General features: G+C 43.6%; 1 protein-coding gene across 1 annotated transcript in view; it reads right to left on the minus strand.

The window, feature by feature from the left end:
• Positions 1 to 275: 275 nt before the first annotated feature.
• FAM110B (family with sequence similarity 110 member B) overlaps positions 276 to 15263 on the minus strand; it is a 301139-nt gene continuing 286151 nt past the window's right edge. The window contains exon 7 of the transcript XR_009460726.1: positions 276 to 2579. The gene's annotated coding sequence lies outside the window, so the exon portion shown is untranslated. The remainder of the gene's footprint in view (positions 2580 to 15263) is intronic.

Consider the following 15263-nt stretch of genomic DNA (forward strand, 5'->3'; position numbering starts at 1 on the left):
CATGAGATTTTTCCAGACAAGAAAAAGAAATTATCTCTTCTGAGGAATGTACAGTCTTAGGCCTCATTGCACCTTTGTTACCTCTCCCTTCGTCCTCAGGTACTATCAACTGCAGCCATGATGAAATGGGTCCAGTAAGCAGAGGCTGGTAGAGCTAGAAACTAGAAAACCCAGTGTTTTAAGAGGAATACTGTAGTTCTATAACACATTTGCTATATTTCAGAAGCTTTTAATACCCTCGTGTTCAATACAGCATTGTACCTGTAAGACATCAAAACATTAGAAGAAAGATTTATTTGGTTCAGCCTGTTATTTCTATAGACTTTTCCAAACAGAGAATCTTGAAATACTTTACAATGAGAGATAATACAATTAAAAGGTGTTTTACAGAAATTAGCATAGAGATGGCAAGATTGTAAGAGAAAAGGCAAAAGCCTGAGTACAAGCGAAAGCTTTCATTCTCAGAACTAATAGGAAGATAAGCCTTTTATGTCTCTCTCTCTCAGTAGCTACAGTGCAAGTGGATAAGGGGAGAATGCTAGATAGAGAGCAGATTAATAAATAGAGTGTTATTTTTATCTAGCTATATTTATCCAGTTCATTAGGCATTTTCCTGTTTGTTTTTGGATGACTTCTTATGGATTTGTAGTGTCTAGAGACTCACTGTGTGAAATATTCTACCTAAGAGAGATTTATACTGTATTGATCTAAATGACCTCTCCAGGAAAAATCGTCAAAGACATTTATAGTGAATTCTGTGCTTCTTAAATATGGAGCGATGTAGACTGTGAAAGCCAAAGTCTTTTATCAAGGAATATGTATGGCATAGCCAGTGAGCTGTTGACAGGGCTGGCTTCCTCACAATCTTTTGCCACTTTACTTTGATTAGGCTTGGAAAGCACTGCAAAATAATGGAATGTTTGTTTCAGTGTTAAATTAATTTGCAATAACCCCTTTTCTGCTTTCCATCATTGTGTGATTAAGCTTATTATTAACTCTTTATGGTGGCAGTATCTGCAGACCCAAGTTAAGGACCCTATCATGTTAAACAAAAAATTCTGGAAGCGCTGTAAAACCTTCTTATTTGGGCATGCATTCACCAAACAAAACCAGGATGAGTTGTTGTTTGGGGGGAGATGGGGTGGTCTCTGTTCTAGTTTGTTTTTAAGTAGTTTTGGTTCCCTTCTCCCACTCCTGTTTTTAAGTTATTCTGTTTTCTTACTATAAGTCACCCTGAGCCTTTGTTGGGAGGGGCAGCTTATAAACTGAATATATAAATAAATAAACATTATACATATAAAAATGGGATTCACTGACTTAAGTGGAACTATGTCAGTTTATAATAGCTGGGACTCTAGGTATGGGACTGTACCAGCAAGAATCTTTGAAGAAAAGTTTTAAGTACCTACTGGAAACTCAGCAGTAAATGCTATTTCTACCTAGTCAAGAAACAGAAATAATTGCCCTAGTGCGGTTGCAGCAGCATGGTGCTTGGCACAAAACTGCCTGTGAAGCAGAGGAAATGTTCTGGTGGTTTCCTGACACTGAGCTCAGTACTGCTACAGCTACACTGCAAGCAGTACTCGAGCTACCTAGCTAGCTTATCATTTTAAATGAGATCATTAGGTCACAAATTTTCCAAGGCTTCATTTCAGACAAGCAGCTAGGTGAAAATTCTTTCCATGATTAATTCTCATTAGTAGCCCCCACACAATAGTAACCCATCTTAAATTGGAGTTATAATTAAGACTCCTATGTCTGTCTGAGTTATTATGGTGAAAGCTCACCACTTTCTGTAGCCAATGGCACACAAGGGAATGATGTGACTAGCATCTCATCCAGCCCCTGTTGACTTCCCAGCCCAAAATGACCAGATGCCTATTTAGAGCTGGGTTCACTGGGGCTGTAAAATAAGGCTTAAACTCATGTCTCTGGAGCTGTAGGAAGGCCGCTTAACCATTTTGCCACTGGGCCTCAAAGTAGGGAGTAGACATCTTTAAGTTAAGGCTAAAAACTATTACAGGGACGTTGTAGTTATCCCAAGGATCAAGGATGTATTACAAGCACAGGAAATTTAGAGCTGAGGTTAAGCTTAATGGAAATTTAAACATGTTAAGAGGGGGAAATGCATAATTAGGCATTAAAAAAAACCCTTTACACTCACTTCTAAAGATGTCATGAACAGAAAGCAGTTATCTTTAGAAGTCAACTTAATCAAATCTGGGACCACAAACAGTAAAATGTCTTATACATAATCAGATCAGTATTGCATGGTACTCCTCTACTAAATCCTCCAGGAATTTAACTGGCTAGACTGATCACAATCGATGCAACGTATTACCAAAGTATGATTGACACTGTTTCAGACTTCTGTGCTCTTTAGAGCCATATTCAAGCACCATAAGATTTATGAAAAAGACATGAACAAGCCTTTTTGTTTGGAAAGAGCTTTCCCAGACATGTTCAGAGTGGTATCTCTCTTCTCTTGAAAGAAATTTCATTGTTCACACTTCACAGCATTCAGTTGTCTGCAGATGTTTCTTAATTGGTTTCATTTTCCAACAACACTCATATAAGACCTACAAAAAGAAGAATGAAATGAAATTTGATTACAAGTTACAGAAAAAAACTAGGCACGAAACTGAAAGATTTCGTGAATAAGGCAAGGGAAAATAAACAAATCACAGAGGGCTGTGAGGTGGCCAGATTATTACTGTGCAATATTATAAAACACTGACAGCATAGTAGAGAAGATAACAGTATCAACTCAGTCAGACTTCATGGGTTCACACCTTTCCAGAGGCAGCTTGCAACTGTGAGATGCTCTGGTTTATCCCTATAAATGAAAATCATCCTACCAACATAAAGAAAGATGTACAAATGTCACAAAATACCTTGGTGATTGCTTTTAGCCTGGAATTATATCACAGGTGGATGCTGGCATCACAAAGAAGAACGAGATGAAGATCTATCAAAAAGATACGTGAATAAACCCAACATTTTGAAATGCAAAATCAGAACATCTGCCTCTCTCTTTGTTCTTGTCTTGTTCTGTGTGTGTGTGTGTGTAAGTCAGTGAGAGTATGCACTGCTGTAGCAAGGTGAGGGGTGAGCGGGGCGACCTCCCTAGGGGCCAAAGCAAAGAGATGCCAACAGGCGCTGCCCAGCCGGGTGAGGTGTGGGACAGAGTCACTCGCGGCTCGTTTGGCGGGGTGTAGGGCAAGGGCAGCGCTTGCTGCTGCATGCACTCCTGGACAATCATGGGGGTGCATGTGCCCCCTGGATCTGCACGGGGCAAGGGTGGGCTGCCACTGCGAGCTTTGCCCTGGGTGCAAAACTTCATTGCTATGGCACTGAAAGTATGTATCTGTTCTGGGAACAGAAAACAGCAAGGTTTGCCAGGATGAAAAAGGGTGAGGCAGTAGTGAAAAAGTGACCCCACTTTCCAATTTTCCAGATTTATTCAAGTTCAACAAGAAAAAAATTAAAACAACAGTTCAGTGTCTCAGGAGTCACCATCAAATTGATATCCTCTTGTTTATTAATTATCATGTTTTCTCTATAGACCTTTTGTTTCTGATGTATTTATGTAAGCCCTTCTTACCTACACTATAGCTTTTAACGCCATCCTTTACAAACAACTTCTTTGGGAGTACAGAGCCTTCAGCACATTCAAGGATCCTTTTTAAGTCTTCCTAACCAGGCTTCAACTCTGCACTGTAGATGTCTTACTAGACTTAGTGCTGGCCACAGGGGATGACTTGGTGGGGGATATATAGGTACAAGGTAACCTAGGTGATAGTGACCACCTATTGATAGAGTTCAGTATTCGGCAAAAGGTGGGGAAGATAACTAGTAGGGCTAAAGTGCTAGACTTCAGGAAGGTCAACTTCAACAAGCTCAGAAGATTAGTTAGGGACAGACTGATGGGTAAAAGCATCAGAGAGATGGGAATCCAGGAAGGATGGGCATTTCTTAAGGAACTTATCCTGCAGGCACAGAAAGGGACCATCCCAGTATACACAAAGGGGGCAAAAAAGCAAAGAAACCCTCTTGGTTGAGCAGGGAAATCCAGGAGAGCCTGAAGGGGAAAAGAGAGGCCTACAGGCTGTGAAGGCAGGGGGCAGCCACCAAGGAGGAGTATACCTGCTTGGCTCGACCTTGCAGGGAAGTAGTGAGGAGAGCCAAAGCAGAAATGGAGCTTAGGCTGGCAGCAAAAGTTAAGAATAACACAAAGTCATTTTTTAAATATATAGGAAGCAAAAAGAAAGTGCAGGGTAACATAGGGCCCCTTCAAGATGGTCTAGGGCAACTTGTAACAGATAGGATGGCAACAGCGGAGCTCCTAATAATTTCTTTGCTTCTGTGTTCCTGGACACGAATACAAACATGCATCCCATTGGGACTTTAGGTAAGCACGAGATAGATACCAACCCACCAACTGTTAGTGCTGACCTAGTAAAGGGGCACCTGGGGTGGTTGAATGTATTTAAATCAACAGGCTCTGATGATCTTCATCCTAAGGTACTTAGGGAATTAGCTGGAGTCATAGCAGATCCACTGGTGCAACCGTTTGAGCACTTGTGCTCAGGATAGGTCCCGGAGGACTGGAAAAGGGCCAATGTGGTTCCTATTTTCAAGAAGGGGAGGAAGGAGGAACCAGGTAACTATAGGCCGATTAGCTTCACCTCTATCTTTGGCAGGACCTTTGAGAAAATCGTTAAGGATAACATTTGGGGGGGACCACCAGGTAAAATAACGCTAAGGGGCAACCAGCATGGGTATATAGCAGGCAGATCCTGCTTGACTAACCTGGTTTCTTTTTATGACTGGGTCACAAAATGCTTGGATGAAGGAATAGAGGTAGATGTTATTTACTTACATTTAAAAAGGCCTTTGACACAGTGTCACACCCAATTCTTATAAATAAACTAAACAGTTGCAATGTATCTTATTACAAAGTCTGGTGGGTGGAAAATTGGCTTATGGGACGCACCCAGAGAGTGGTGGTGGATGGGTCAGTTTCTACCTGGAGAAATGTGGGCACTGGAGTCCCCCAAAGCTCTGTCCTGGGACCAGTACTGTTCAATATCTTCATTAGTGACTTGGATGAGGGAGTAGAAAGCACCCTGTCCAAGTTTGCAGACGACACCAAACTACGGGGGGAGGTACACAAACTAGATGGCAGGGAGTGAATCTGGCCTGATTTGGACAGGCTGGGGAAGTGGGTGGAACAGAATAGGATGCAGTTTAACAAAGGTAAGTGTCATGTGTTGCACCTGGGGAGGAAGAATCATTAACAGCCCTATAGCCTGGGAGTACCAGTGTAAGTAGCACAACTGCGGAAAGGGATCTGTGCGTCATAGTTGACTCCAAAATGAACATGAGTCACCAGTGTGATGAGGTAATAAGTAAAGCTAACTGCACTCCTCCTTGCATAAGTAGGTGCATCACAAACAGGTCTAGGGAGGTGATACTTCCCCTCTATGTGGCATTGGTCAGGTTGCAGCCAAAGTACTGTGTCCAGTTTTGGGCATTACACTTCAGGAGGGATGTAGATAACCTGGAAAGGGCCACCCATCTGGTTAAAGGCCTACAGGAAAAAAACCCTACAAGGACCGATTGGGGGACCTGAACCTCTTCAGCCTCCGCAAGAGAAGGCTGAGATGAGTTCTTGTGGCTGTCTACAAACTCATCACGGGGGACAGCAGGAAATAAAAGATACAATGTTTACCAGGTTGCCTGTCGGGGTAACTAGAAACAATGGCCACAAACTGAAGGAGAGCAAATTTAGACTGGACATCAGGAAAAAATTCTTTACAGTGAGGGTTGCCAAAATATGGAATACGCTTCCCCTTCCTTGGAGGTATTTAAGAGGAGATTGGACAAACACCTGGCTGGGGTCATCTGACCCCAGCACTCTCTCCTGCCCAGGGCAGGAGGTCAGACTCAATGATCTAATAGGTCCCTTCCAAACCTAAAATCTATGAAATCTATGAAATCATAATGACCATGATTTCTTCAGGTTTGTAAAACTTTCGTTGTTTTTTTTTATACAATAAGAGGATTCTGTCACAAGACTTCAGTGTTCATTCAGTAGACTCACCTATTCCCAGAACTTAGTATTCTTTGAGGGCTTGTCAATGTTGCCCAAAGACAGTGCAAGGGAGCACTGCAATGAAGCATAGCATATCCACTCACTGAGGGCTATACATTGAACTGGATGTAATGTAGCCACCTTAGTGCAGTGCTGGGCACATGTTATTAAGCATGCTTGAAATGGGGAGTTTACTTGCTCATGCCAATGCCAGACTAAAGACCAAAGTCAGAAAGACCCATCTATTTCTGAGTGTAGTGCAGGCAATGCAACTGCATTCCATTCTACTCTATGGCACTCCCTGTGGCTTGAAGTGTGGTTTGAAGCTGGGGTAGCTGGGAAGTACAGTTGTTTTCTTATGATTATACCTTGCAATGCCCAGGACAATCACCACCTTATTTAGTCTATATGGATCTTGGATATCTTTGTTCTGGTTCTTGATTTTTGAAGATTGTTTCTTTTTGATAGATTCCAGTTAGTTATCAGATCATGATCTTCATGTGGCTGCTTTCTTTTGCTCCCTGTTATCAAGGACAAGGTGTTTGCTGGGGTATTAAGATTAAGTGGTTCTATATCCATTTTCTTAGATATAGGTTATTAGTTGCCTATATTCATACTGATCCTTCATGATCTTCAGTTATAAATAAGAATATGCAAGTACTCAGCAATCTATTTTCTTGGATCTTTAGCAGCAGCTGCATTTTGTTAAAATATGTTTCCCAGCTTTTTGTAACCTGAAAGTGTCAGGGCTACTTCAGGAGGCCTTTGTTTACTGTCTGCTTGATTAACTTTTTGGGTCATCTGTGTTGATTAATCTAAATTCTTGTTCATATTACACTTACTCTTGTTGTCTTTAGTCTTTTACTGATTGGTTCCTCAAAGTTCTGATCTGATAAGTCTTAGATCAGGGTTGGCCAGGGTGCCACAAGCAACCAGTGCAAGGCATGCAGCAGGTTGGGGAGGGGACAGGCAGCACAGCAGCAGATAGGTCAGGAAGTAGAAATCAAAGCAGCAAATTGGGCAGAGAGCACAGGGCTGGGAGCAGAAAGCAGGGCAGCAGATCAAGTAGAAGAAAGGGATTGGAGCGGTGATATAGCTGAAGTTGTTTTACATAAATAAATAGTTTTTAAGGTTTCTTAAGTGTTTCAAATATCAGAGATGGCTTGATTAAGAGGTTATTCTTGCTCAAATAACTAAAACTGTTTTTTATTTAGAAAAAGAAAATTGGCAAGCACTTAAATTGACATTATAATCTCAGAGCTTTGGATAATTTCTGTGTGTTGTTTTATTGACTGCCAAGACATCAGCTTTGAAAACGGACTGCTGCACATCTAGATTACCCAAGGACTTTTTTCATTAATGACACTACATATTTTTTCAACATGTCAGGGCATTTTATTTCTTTTCATTTCTGAGGGAAACCCATGTCCACCAAGATGAAGGACTTGGCAAGTCAACACAACTAATAAAAGAAAATTGTTTAGGGACTTTTGTTTCAATTTTTACTAGGATTTTTTCACAAATGGCTTTCATGATTCAAATCCTTCCTTCATTTATGCTATGAGTCATACAGATTCTGAGAGACAAAAGAAAATGATAAGTCTTTCTTTTCCACCTCCTACTCATGAGGTTTCTACATAGTTCTTAAGCAGATCTGACTTCTATTACCTACCATATATCATCAGCAGGGGATGCTCTCTTTCCCAATTTCTTATTCTAAAATTAATTTTTCTTTTCATCTAGACAAATATATGTGGCTCTGGTTGGTCCTCAACTTGTCCAAAATGCAGCTGCTCATCCCAAACCAGAAAAGGCATTGCTGCATCCACCACTTCAGATATTGCCAAAGGTTTCCTGACCCTTTCAGAACCTAGAAAATGAATTTCTCTCGCACATAAGCTTCAAGTTCCACCACAATCTGGTCCTCCTTTTCTATCTTTCTGGCACAACCTCTTTATATTGGAAGCTCATTAATCTCTTCAGATATATTTTCAGCCTTCTATCTCTAGAGCAAACAGCAAGTTATCCTGCACTTCCCCCACCATTAAGTACAATCTTGTGTGCATTCTCTCTCCAAGTCATTTCACATCCAGTGGGAAGACCTATCTCTGACCTTTGACTAAAACTCTCTCACTACTGTACCATATTTCAACAAGGATAACTGCAAAGTCCTGCACTTAGGACACAACAATCCCATGCACCAGTACAGGCTGGGAAGTGACTGACTAACCAGCGGCTCAGCAGAAATGGACATGGGGGTTACAGTGGACAGTAAACTGAATATGAACCAAAAGTGTGCCCTTGTTGCAAAGAAGGCTAATGGCATACTGGGCTGCATTATTACAAGCGTTGCCAACAGATTAAAGGAAGTGATTACTCCTCTCCATTCAGCACTGGTGAGGCCACATCTGAAGTACTATGTCTAGATTTGGGCCCCCCACTACAAAAAGGATGTAGACAAATTGGAGAGATTACAGCAGAAGGCAACAAAAATTAGTGGTGCATTGATCAAGATTTTTGGCGGGGTTGATACTGATGGCCGATTATTAATAAGCCATATTGGCTGATACCGATCTGATTGCCAGCCTGACAGCTTTGAGAGCAGCATCCATCTGGTAAGTCTGTTGAGGAGGAAGGGGTGGAGGGAGGGAAGTGGCATGGGGGATCAGATCATGGCCCCTGCAGGGAAAGAGGGAGTGGGGCTGAGGCAGCAGCAGGCGCTGCCCAGCCAGGGTGGGGTAGGCCACAGGACACAGCTGTGAGAGGCTTGTCCTGGGATTGTGGGGAGGGGGAGGATCTTGATGCTATGTGCACCCCCAGGGGAGCCATGGGGGGCATGTGCCCCCCAGATCAGTGTGTGGAATGAGGGTGGGCTGCTGCTTCAGGCTGGGACTGGCATTGGTGCTGGGCTCTTCCTAGTAGGTGTGTTGGGCCAGGGCCACAGTCAGGCCAGGCAGCAGCGGGCTGGGGTGGGGGGTGCTATGGGTTGGACCACCCCAAAATTCACCATAGCCCCTCCATAATCCCCCATCCCAGTGCCGCTGCCACCTGCCCCAAGCACAGCCTTGGCCCAGCCTCCCACCGGAAAGAGCCTTGGCACCACCCCTGGTCTCAGTCCACAGCAGCAGCCCACCCTCATCTCACATACAGATCCATAGGGCTTATGCCTCCTGTGGTTCCCCCAGGGGTGTGCATAGTGATGGGAGCCACCCTTCCCCCTCCCCGTGCCCCCTGGATGACCCTCTTGTGGCTCTGTTCCGTGCCCTGCTCCACCCTGGTTGGGCAGCCCCTACCCCAATCCCTCCCTCATCGCAGGGGCCTCGATCTACCTCCTATGCCCCTTCCCTCCCCTTTGGCCCTTCCCCCCAACATACTTACCAGCTGGACACTGCTCTCCAAGCTGCTGGGCTCGCTGTGTAATTGCTGTGGCTGCGCACATGCACATGGTATTTATCAGTGATATTATCGGCCACATCAATAAAAGCTGATTGCCAATAATGTTGATTTTCCTTTTATCAGTGCCAATGCAACATGGACTGATGTATTGGTGCACCTCTAACAAAAGTGGTTAGGACACTGGGGCACATGACTTCTGAAGAGAAGCTGAAGGAACCGGGCTTATTTAGCCTGGAGAAGAGAAGACTAAGGAGGGATTTAACATCAACCTTGAACTACCCTTCAGGTAGTTGCAAAGAGGGTAGAGCTAGACTGTTCTCAGTGGTGGCAGATGATAGAACAAGGAGCAATGGTCTCAAGTTGCAGCAAGGAGTTTTAGGTTGGATATTAGTAAAAACTCTCTCACGAAGCGGGTACTAAAGCACTGGAACAGGCTACCCAGAGAGGTGGTGACATCTCCATCCATGGAAATTTTTAAGACTTGGCTAGACAAAGCCTTGGGTGGGATTATATAGTTGGAGATGGTCCTGCTTTGAGCAGGGGGTTGGACTAGATGACCTCTTGAGGTTCCATCCAATCCTAATGTTCCATGTTTATAAATTCCACATTCTCCCAAATTTCTCTGTGCTCATTTTCTTCAGTAAAACATTGCCATTTCATTGACTTTGCACTGCTACATTTACAGAAGCTCCTTGTATGATTTACTGATAGCCTAGATTATGCGTGACCTCCTTCAGTGTATTATTATCTGTTTACGAACATGAAACCATTGTGATTCTGACTCTTTGGGACAGACACTGCTCACATAATTTACTACTGAAATCATAAAGAAATAGGGTTGGAAGAGACCTCCATAGGTCATGTAGTCCAACCACCTGCCTAAGGCAGGATATTCCTGTCCAAACCACCCTATTCAAATCCATAATTTAACCTACTGTAAAACTACCACCAACCCTGACACAACACAGGACATAGCACCCTAACCTGCCACAGGTAAAGCAAGAGGACCATGACAGCCACTGTCTTGCTTCTATAAAGGTTGCTAATATATACTCAAGGGATCCCAGGTAGATGGACACCCCTACAGAACCTACCAATGTGACCATGAGATAAAATTCCTTCCTGATTCCAAATATGGTAATTGTTCTGACCCTGAGTGGAGAGGCAAGACCGTTTCGCCAGAAACCTCTGGCTTTAAATTCCAGTGGGAATGCTGCTCCCCATCCCAAACCCCTCCCTCCCCCCACAAACCCCAGCTTTGGCTGCAGCCAACATCCAATGCCTTTGAGTGAGGCTTAAAGAAAAAAAAATTAACACCCCCCCAACATCTGACACGTCACAGAAAAGGGGGGAACAGGGCCAGTGGGATTTCCTCCCAACCCCATGAGGTAAGGAGCAAAGCCCAGAAGCATGGGAAATGTCCATAGTAGAACACAGGCATAGCTATGGAAGATCATCCCCAACCAATGGCTGTCCTTCTTCTTGAATATCTCCAGTGATGGAGAGTCCATAACTTTCCTAGACAATCTATTCCAGTGTCTTACTGTTCTAACCATGAAGAAGCTTTTCCTGACATTCAATCTAAACCTGTTTTGATGCAAGTTCAAGCCATTGTTCCCATTTGAATTCCCCTCTCTGCACCAAGAGAGAAAAGGTGTTGAACCCCTTCTTTATGGCAGCCCTACAGATGTTTGAAGACTGTTATCATATCCCCACTTAAGCACCTTTTCTTCAAGTTGACTGCCTATCTCCTTCAGCCTCTCCTTGTGTGACTTGTTTTCCAAGCCCTTGATCATCTTTGTTGCATGCCTTCAGACCTTCTCTAAGTTCTCCACATCCTTTTTGAAATGTGGAGCCCAAAACTGCACACAATACTCTAGATGAGGCCTAACTAGTGCTGAGTAGACAGGCACTATCACCTCCCATGTCTTGCACCTAATGCTTCTATTGGTGCATACCAAAACTGTATTCACCTTTTGTGCAGCTGCATCACACTGCAGACTCTTATTGAGTCTATTATGCACCAAGACTAAGATCCTTCTTCATAGTGACATCTAGCGAGGTGTCACCCATTTTGTATTTTTTATTCTTCTTCCCAAGGTGCAACACCTTGCATTTGTCAGAACTGAACTACATCCTGTTAGCATCAGCCCGACTTTCCAATCTGTTAAGATCCTTCTGAATTGTGCTCCCATCCTCCAACATGTTCACAATCCTTCCCAGTTTCATGTCATCTGAAAACTGACATTGAAAGGTGCTCAGATACCAAGGTTGGGGAAGAAGTATAAGAACCAGAATAGAATATGGTACAAAATCTACTTGGTTCTACTCCAATCTTGGCAACACCCTAGCCTCCATCCTCAGGGACAACAAGGTCATTCTCCTGGGTGACTTCAACCCCTGGGTTGGATGTGACCATGAAATCTGAAGCAGAACTACTGACAAGAATGGCATGGGGAAAACCAATGCCAAGGGTATCCTGTCCTGACCAAATGCACCCAACATGGCCTGATCGTGATGAACACTGTCTTCCACCAGAAAGACCAGCTCAAGACCACGTGGATGCATCCAAGGTCAGAGCACTGGCACCTCTTGGACTACATCATCATATGAGGTAGAGACCTAAGGGACATGTTTGTCACGAGGGCCACGAAGGGATCTGAAGACTGCTGGACGGGCCACCAACTTGTGTGCTCAGTGATGAACGTTTGCCCAGTGCCAAGACAGTGGAAGACCCAGAAGGCCACCCGGAGATGGCTGAACATCGCATCTCTGAAGGACCCTGGCAGCGGGAGAAGTTCCAGGTCCAGTTGTATAGTGCACTGGAGAAGGCCTAACTGCTGATGACATCTCCATCTAGGCACACTGGGAGCAACTCAAGTCCGGTGTTCAAGATGCCTGAGCCCAGTCTATTGGATTTGCAGCGTGACGGAACCAGGACTGGTTCAATGCCAGTGATGCTCAGATTCATGATCTCCTCAAGTGGATGCATGCAGCCTTCATCCCCTGGCATAACCATCCACAAACTCAGTGAAAGACAGCAGTGTACCATCAGCTGAAGGCTGAGGTCCAGGGACACATCTGTGACATGAAGAACAACTGGTGGGTGGAGAAGGTGCACATGATCCAGGGTGATGCTGACCAGCATGACGTGAGTAACTTCTTCCAGGCTACCAAGACAACCTACAGACCATATTCCATTGGACAAAACCCCCTCTGATCACAGAACAGCTCCCGGCTCCTCAAGGACGATGATGCCATCTGTCTGCATTGGAAGGAGCATTTTGAACTTCTCCTTAACCGGGAGTTCACTGTAATGGAGGAGACCCTTCAATGCCCTGTGGTGGATTCTCTTGGTGATCCACCAACCATCAGACAGCTGAAGCAGGGCATCCAACAGGTGAAAACCAACAAAGCCTGCAGGCCAGATGGTATACCTGTAGATGTCTACCATGCTGGCGACTTCTGGCTCACATCACAACTCCACCAGCTTATCCTCCACCTTTGGGATGAAGACGACATCCCAAAGGTGGGGATCTCAAGAATGTAACCATCATCACCATCTACAAGAAGGGGGACAAATCTGACTGTGGGAAATACAGAGGGATTTCCCTCCGGTCCATTGTGGGTAAGATCCTGGCTTGCATCCTCCTAAACAGCCTCTGGAGTATGTGGAACACTTTCTGTATCTTGGCAGCCACCTCTCTTAATGGGCTACCATCGATGAAGAAGTCCAGCACCAGGTCAACTGCACCAGTGCTGCCTTCTTCAAGCTGTGACAACGTGTGTTTGAAAATAGAGATCTTCAGAAATTGACAAAGGTCCTGGTTTATAACGCTGTCATGCTTACCACCCTCCTCTACTGCAATGAAGCCTGTACCATCTACCGATGCCACATTAAGACTCCTGAGAGCTTTCACCAGCGGTGCTTGTGTTAAATCCTGGGGATCAAATGGGAGGACCGCTGGACCAGTTTGAGCATCCTCCATGAAGCTGTGTCCACCAGCATCGAAGACTTGCTCTTGAGAAGTCAACTCCGATGGATGGGCCACTGTGTCTGGATGTCCAAGAACCACCTCCCTCACCAGATTCTCTTCTCCCAACTCTCCGCTGGCCAACGCTTAAAGGGCAGCCAAAGAAAACAGTACAAAGACACAGGCAAGGTCGCCCTCAAGCACAGAGGCATCAACACCAATGGCTGGGAGGAGCAAGCTGCTGACCTGGTCCACCAAGGCACGTGCCACTTCGAGACCCAATGACTCGATACCAAGGCAGAACAGCGGCAGTGGAGGAAGGAGAAGGAGACCAACCCAGGGCTGTGAATCCCACTGCCCCATGCAACAACATGCCGCCATTGCTAAAGAATGTGTGCATCCAGAATTGGGCTCCTGAGTCACCTGAGGACCCATCAAGCCTGATAGGCGTCATCCTCAACTTGGAGGGACCATCGATGATAAGAACCAGAATAGGATATGGTACAAATTCTACTTGAATACTTTTATATAAATAATTCTATAATCAAATGAGTTTTATATTTATGAATTATTTTTCCAGGGCTGAGAACAATGGGGTTATCAAAGACTTTTTGATTTTGCTCATCTTTATTTCATCTGTATTTATACTCAGTATCATCAAACCTAACTTTGAGCATATTAATTGAAATCATTACCAGTAGATAGCTGTCATAGATAGGCCTATTAGGCATTATGTCATAAGAAAATTATAACTCCAGTTTTCTTCTATGTGAAATACCATATTCAATATTTTTTCTATCAAAAATGACCTGGATGAGAATCATTTTTACAATCTAGTTTCAATTACAATCATACAACCATAAAAACTCACTAAAATAAAAAATAAATTAAACTATTAGACAGACTCAGAAATGAACTACTAAATTGCTGTGTTGTACTCATTACCAAGCTCAGTAGTTTCAAAATGGTTTATCATAATTTTACACTCAATAAGGACTGTGTTCCTGGAAGGAAAAAGACATCTTGATGTCTTTGTTTTTATTGTTTATCACATTAATATGAGAATTGTTTCAGGATAAATCATTTTTCAGGTTTCAGAAGCTGCCATTGCAAATTGGGTGTTTTTTTCTGGGAAGCAAATCATGGTAACGCTGAAAAGTTCAGTTGGCTGCTGGCACATTTCTGTGCTATAAATTCTTTATGTAGTCCAAACTATTCTGTTTTTTGTATTTCTCAGTGAGAATTAACCTGGTTGTCCTTGTTTGGAGTGGCAGACACAGGCATATTTATATTTATTTTTGCAGTAATAAAATAGTATTTTCTTGAAAGCTGCTCTCTTAAAAATCAAACTTAAAGGTCATATTCATAATTCAGTTGAGTAATCAAAAATAGGACTGGGTGATTTTTCTTTTGACAAATACTGTAATTCACCAGAATGGTCATCATGGTTGTCCCACAACAATTCATACATATGCAAAATACTTTTGGTTGAAACAACTTTTTTAGGATTAAATTAGTAAAAACAAAGAAGTGGCTATTTCTCTTCCACCCAGAAGCTCAACAGTTAGGGCAATCCCCAGGTTGTAGGTTCCATTCTCTTCTTGACCAAAAGAGATGTGGACCTATATTTCCCGTATTGTAAAAGCACAGCACCCTGCTTGAGGCCACGTCAGGTTTGGTTCTTCTCAGTTTCTCCTGTTGATGCCATTCCACTTAGCATGGAATATTTAAATATCTATTAGGTGTATGAGTGAGAATTATTCTGTCACCTAGTCACTAGAGCACTTTAGAGGCTG

Source organism: Alligator mississippiensis, chromosome 3, assembly GCF_030867095.1.
Source record: "Alligator mississippiensis isolate rAllMis1 chromosome 3, rAllMis1, whole genome shotgun sequence".
In the NCBI taxonomy this organism is placed as follows: Eukaryota; Metazoa; Chordata; order Crocodylia; family Alligatoridae; genus Alligator; species Alligator mississippiensis.